The sequence below is a fragment of the Rousettus aegyptiacus genome, unplaced genomic scaffold (genome assembly GCF_014176215.1).
Source record: "Rousettus aegyptiacus isolate mRouAeg1 unplaced genomic scaffold, mRouAeg1.p scaffold_m13_p_7, whole genome shotgun sequence".
NCBI lineage: Eukaryota > Metazoa > Chordata > Mammalia > Chiroptera > Pteropodidae > Rousettus > Rousettus aegyptiacus.
In genome coordinates, this window is record NW_023416310.1 from 92,796,351 (window position 1) to 92,802,849 (window position 6,499).

General features: G+C 41.5%; 1 pseudogene; it reads left to right on the forward strand.

The window, feature by feature from the left end:
- Positions 1-1,031: 1,031 nt before the first annotated feature.
- Positions 1,032-1,150, forward strand: LOC118605819 (annotated as a pseudogene).
- The last annotated feature ends 5,349 nt before the right edge of the window (positions 1,151-6,499 follow it).

Genomic DNA, 6,499 nt, shown 5'->3' on the forward strand with positions numbered 1-6,499 from the left:
GATAAATAGAGATAGATAGTGTGTGGAAGGTAAACAGTGCTTTCTAGATTGACAGCCCAATCCTAGGAGATGCAAAGGTGTCAAGCCATCATCTGAAGTGAAAGTCTATAAAACTATCAGCAGTCGAGGCTCTTTTCCACAAACGGACCTGTTTCTATGGGGCTATACAATTGCTAAATCCACCCACCCACCCATCAAAACATGGCTCAATGTCTTTCTGTGTCAGGTTCCATTCCAGGTTAAGGGATATGAAAATGACAAGGATTCTGGCCTGGAGGAGCACACAATCAACGTTGACCACATACCCACTGGAAATAGCACTTGGCATAAGATTTCTAAGGAAAAGATCTTTCCTCTGGCTTTGATATGCCAAGTGAATGAGATGATGAGATCAATGATGATGGCTAGAGAGCCTTGTCCAGAATGGCCAATAAGTTTATTATATTCCTGCGTCACTTATACTTAACTGGTGATCCTATCTGGAACTGTGGTAAGAACTACTCTGAGCATAAATTCAAGTGGTGAGAAAGAGCACTGTGGGTGATTCACGATGTCTGTTACGAGTAAAGAGAGAGAGAGTGGCGGCACCTATTTGCTCTCTGGGAATGTGAAAAGACAGCCAACTAGGAGCCTATCTAGAGAGACTCTGATTTTACTTCTCTCAATAGCTGTGTATATCTTGGCAAGTTAGTTGCTTTCTTTCTGTTTCCTTATTTATAGGACAAGGAGGACAACTTATATTCTAGCTCTATCGTCCTCCCAAGTTTGTTAGTAAGAATTGAATAAAACAAAACATGAGAAAGTACTTATCTCCATTTCCTTATAATTATATTGTAGGTAAATATTTTACTCAAAGAATTAGGCAGGCTGTAATTGAAGGAGGAGGGGTGAACCAATTGGCTTGTTTCTCTTTTTTATAGATTTAATTTTGAGGGGGTTTTATTTTTTATTGTTGTTGTTCTCTGTCCATGCTACCGAAAGCATTTGTGTGAAGCGGGTCTTTCTGAAGGACCATTCAAAATAGGAAAAGAGTCTACGGCCAAGCTACTCTGAACAAGCCTGATCTCACCTGATCTCGGAAGCTAAGCAGGGTCAGGCTTGGTTAGTACTTGGATGGGAGACCACCTAGGAAGACCAGGTGCTGTAGGCATGAAAAATAAAAAATAAGGGATTGTAAGCTGACAAGGTCCTTGCAATCTGTGAGGTCAATTAAGGGTTGCCTTGCCTAAAAAAAAAAAAAAAAAAAAAAAAAAAAAAAAAAAAAAAAATAAGAGTATCGTAAGAATTCCTTTAAAAATGAGAGGGAACAGAATTCTCACAAGAACCCAGGAATAGCAGCAGCTCATGCAGACTGGTCCCCAGTTCAAGATGAGGGGTGGTTTATGATCAAATGCAGGCCTGGGACCTGATTACTCTCTCGGCAGCAGGAGTCTGATCCCTGACATTATGACAACTTTCTTGTGGTTAGTTCCTCCTCTATGTGACACTGGTGACAATAATAATGATGGACATGAAGATAGTTACTGATCTGTGTCAGGTACTTTATCAAAGGCTTTACTGAGATTCCTTTGTTTAATCCTTCCTGCAGTTCCATGAGGCATTCTTATTCTAGAGATGAGTTGAACAAAGTCTTAAGAGGCTAAACAAAACCCAAGGTCACAGAGCTAGTGAGGACCATCTGAAAGCAAAATCTGGTGAGGTCTCATCGACTACACTCTACTGCTGTCACCCATTCTAAAAGTCCCCAAGCGAGGTGATGTAACCCCCCAACAAAGAGAAGTTCATGCTCCAGGCTAGGAGCTGAACAGACAACTCTGAGTGCCTTAGCAGTTGGAAGTTCTGTGATTTTAGCCCCACAAACACTGGTGGAAAGGACCATTGTTTTAAGTAGAAGGGTTATTTTTCAGGAACAGGTAACTCGATGGAGCCAAAGTGAGCACAATTAACCAAAGAATGTTGTTCTATTATTCATGATTTTTTTTTAAAAAAAAGGTACTTTGGATTAACTTCTAGCAATGCAGCAAAAATTAGAATTTTCTCCCATTTCTCTCACATCACCTGTTTCTGTTCCCAGAACTCGTAAAATTTCCATTTTCTAACATCACATTTTACAGAGCCCTTGTCCATAATGTAGACCACATCCTTTTACCATTTACATCCTAGCAGGTAAATAACATTAATTTTAAGAAGTTCCCATCATATGCTTCTTAAGAACTAGCTAAAGTCTATATATAGTGCAAATGCTTAGGCCTGTCTAGACCACCAAGAGGAACTCTCCTGCCATAGAACATTGGGCAAAGTTTGTTGAATTGACAGCTCCCTTATATTCACTGGTTTCAAAATATCTTGTTGAAACTTCACATCTTAAATTGCGTCCATTTTGCCCACAAAGTGATTACAGAGACTTATGGATGGACAGTATGGCCAGATGGAGCTCAGCTGTTTAGTCCCAAATTCAGCTTAAGCTTAGATTACAGAGAGTAATTTATCTGCATTCGGAGTATAATATTTGGTATCTAATCATAGGGCTGTTTTAAGGGGTAAAAATAAATTTGTTAAGAAATTAAATTAACACAAGTGCTTAGTGTCTGAAACATTTAGGCCCTCTTTACTGTAGCTATTGTCATTATGGTGGTGGTGGCAGTGGTTATTATGTTCATTTTTCCATACCAGTACATCAATCTCTGTCTTAGCCTTTTCGTGGCTGCATAGTATTCCACAGCAAGAATATTTCGTGATTTGTTTATTCATTTCTATTTTCTGAATTTCTTAGAGTGATTATAATGTGTCACATAAGTAATAAGAAAAAAAAACATTTTTAAAGACTGGCACTTGTAATTGCTTGTTCTTGCTATTTAATAGATAATCAGATATTTAAAGTCCTCATTAAACACACACATTTGCAGATATAAGTGAAGTACTATTTTAGGATTGTTGAAAGCCTCACTTAGCTGATCTTTAAATAGAAAACAAAACTGTTCCCCATTTTATTATTAATTAGGCATCTCAGAGAAACCTAGAGCATGGCGATATCCCTCTAAAATGAGAAAATTAAATCTGTTTATTCTCTCCAATCTTTAGCAGTATTCAGACTGTATACATTAATGTTGCGTTAGGATAGCTAACTTCATTAAGAGCCTGAGTATAAGTTTTAGCTCCAATCTTTCTATTAGCATGGTGTCTTCAACGGTGTCTCCTTCTATTATACTGGATCGGGTAAGTGGGCTGTTCAGGAATCCGCACATAGACATACAGATGAGTACAGCTGTGTGACACTTCCATCTCAGGAGCTATGAGGACACTGAAGGGAGGCTCCTCATATAGTCTAAATGTGTGTTTAAATGTAAAAAAATACATATTTAAAATATTACATTGTTTTTAAAAGCATATAATTTCAAATCCATATAATATGTATTATATATATGTATATATATATATATAATTTTTAAAAGGCAAATGAAATTTATTATACCAGTGGTTCCAAAATGAAGCAAAAGCCTTGATTTTTCATGGGTGGTTTGAAGGCTTTCTCTAAAATCACTGTAACTGGAGCAAGGATAACTGTGTCTCTTCCAACGGTGTAACTAAGTTACAGCTTTGCTATACGTTCTACTGCATCTTCCCAGTACTTCTGGCGTGATGTTTGCCTTGTTCTAATTACATGGTTACCCCAAGGCTTCTGGAAGGCAGAGGTGTGGGAGGGAGAAGGTTTATCAGGCGAGCTAACTGACACTTCGCAGAGGGCCGTTTCTGTCCGCCAAGGGGGCCGTGAGACCAGCGGAAGGGTTTGTGCAGCCCACAAAGCACACGTCACAGCCCTTTCCCCAGGGATCGATTTTACTCTTTTGTGGATTAATGCATAAATACACTTTGCCCGTGACCTTTTAGACTTATGTCTGTGAACCTGTGAGTGTGACTTAGCTCCGTGTGCGCCATGAAGGGGTAATCCTGTGTGGCAGCAACGAAACTAGTACCTCCAATCTGTTCCTTAAAACAGGGCGGGATGAGAGAGAACTGATGCGTCTAACTCCCAAAAAGAACGTGTCCTGTGGTAATAACCTCCAGAAAGTGTTTAAATCCACAGAATTGGGAAACGACGTTTGGATACAATGCTCTCAGCAGTTAGAGTGGGTCTCTCAGGGGCCCCTTCCCCCTGCTTAGCCCACAGCAGTGGTTGGTGCCGAAAAGCAGAGGTGCAGATAAGACAGTGAGCCTTCCGTCAGGCTGCAGCAACAGTCCTGTGCTTGGGAAATGCCACATGTTGGGAAATGCTACATCAGGATGTGTTCGCGACAATTAGGTGACAGACAGGTAACAAGGAATGTGCCTCTCATAAATGGGGGCCCAGTGAATGCCTGAAAAAGGCAGCATGCAGAGGAGGCACTGGCTCCACTGGGGGGCCGGGTGAGAGATAGCTTAAGAGAGCCAGTTCTGGTGCCTGAGGGACGGGAGCTGGATCCCTGCTTTGCCTCTTCCCAGCTGTGTGACTTGGGGAAAATTAATTAACCACTCTGAGCTCCAGTTTCCTCATTTGTAAAATAGGAATACCATTAGTACCTACCTCCCAGGTTAAGTGTGAGTGCTCATTACAATTGGTGCAGACAAATAAGCGAGTTCCTGTCCTATCACACGAATCATGCTCCCCCAAATCACGCATCATAAAAACAGCAGCAGCAATAAGAGTGGCCGGCATTTACCAAGCACGCACTACAGACCAGCACCGCGCAAATGTGGGCACTGTCACATTTGCTCCCCACGGCAAGCTGAGGCAGCACTTATTATTTGCATCCTCATTTACGAGTGTAAAAATAGAGGCAAAGACTGTTAAATAACTATGGTAAAGGAGATAAAAAGTGTCTGAACCTGGACTCGACCCCTACCCCACGTCCGAGTGACTTCAGAGGCTGGCCTTTCAGAGGTACTGCCTTCCGGAGCGCATACGGCCATCAGAACAGGCGATTTTGTAGTTAAAAATTCTTACCTTGAAAATATTATTTCTCTAACTAATATTTTCTCCCTTCAGTTTCTACCTTCTCATGTCACAGTGGTATTTCACAGAGGGTGTCTGCTACCACCAGAGGAATATGAGTACGCATTTTACAAGGTTTGCAAGGCCTGATGAGAACTACCGGAGAACTTTGCTGGACTCCCATAACCCCCAAGTTATAGCTGGAAAAATACAACTTATCTCTGTAAAAAATATTTTTCGTTATTGTGTGCTCATTACAGAAACACTAGAAAAGACAGAGAATCACAAAGAAGGCAACAAAAGCAATTCACAATTCACTAATACTCTAACATTTTAGTTTATATTATTCTACTCATTTTTCTCTTTCTGGACTCTCATATTCATTCATACAACTGTTCATTTCCACCATCTTCCTCCTAAGCTTTCTCCTCCAAAAAAATGTCTGTTCCCAAAATAACACAACGATTTGCCTAGTCGCTCAGGACAATATCCAGGAATGATGTCATTTCCTCTCTTGCTCATCCCATAACCAATCCCCTGACAAATCTCACCTCTCCTACCTTCCAAATATATCTACACCAATGTCCAGACCACAACCACCTCTTGCTCTCTAACTGACCTCCTGACTGCTACCCTTGCCTCCTTGTCTTTGTACTCAATTCTCAAAACAATTGCCAGAGTGACACTTGTTAAAAGAGTTTCATTATATCATACCCCTGCTCGAAACCTTCCTATAGCTTCCCATCACACTCAATGAAATCTGAAGACGTTCCCAGGGCCCACAGTCGTATGTGATCTACTCCCCTCCCCCACTGCCTCTACAATCTTATTGTTCCCATCACTTCCCACTTCCGACCCTGCTTCCTGCACCGCAGTCTCCACAATAGCAGGACCCCACTCTGAATTTACTCATCCCTCTGTGTGAAACCCTCTGCTCCCAAGCTGTGCACATGGCTTGCTTTCACACAGATCTCTGCTTTATTGGTCTGTCTTCCTCACCAGGATGAGCAGGGGACTTTGTTTACCCTGTTCACTGCTGAGGGCCCACATTCTAATACAGTGACTGTCACCTAAGAGAGATGTACCATAAGTGAGACTAAAAATACACTAGCAAATATAAAACTACCACTGTGATAAGTGTGTCTACTAGTCAGGATAGGCTGGGTTACGCTGCAGTAAAAAACAACCCCTACATCTCAGTCATCTCAAGTAACAAGAATGGTTTCTTTTTCATAATACGTGCTCTTCATATGCCAGTGAGGATGGGAAGTAGCCTCTGCCCAGGTCACCCTCACTCAGAGATGGAGGCTGACTGGATCTCTACCACGGGACAGTTGCAATCCGTGGCAAAATTAGAGCTTATTGGACTGTTTCTTAAAGGCTTCTACAGGGAATTGGTACATGTTGTTTCTGTTCCCATTTCATGGGCCAAAGCAAGACACATGGCCATACTTATTTCCATGGAGGCAGGGACAAATGATCTAATCATGTGCTTCGAAAGAGGGGAACCAAAAATACAGGGTGTCCACA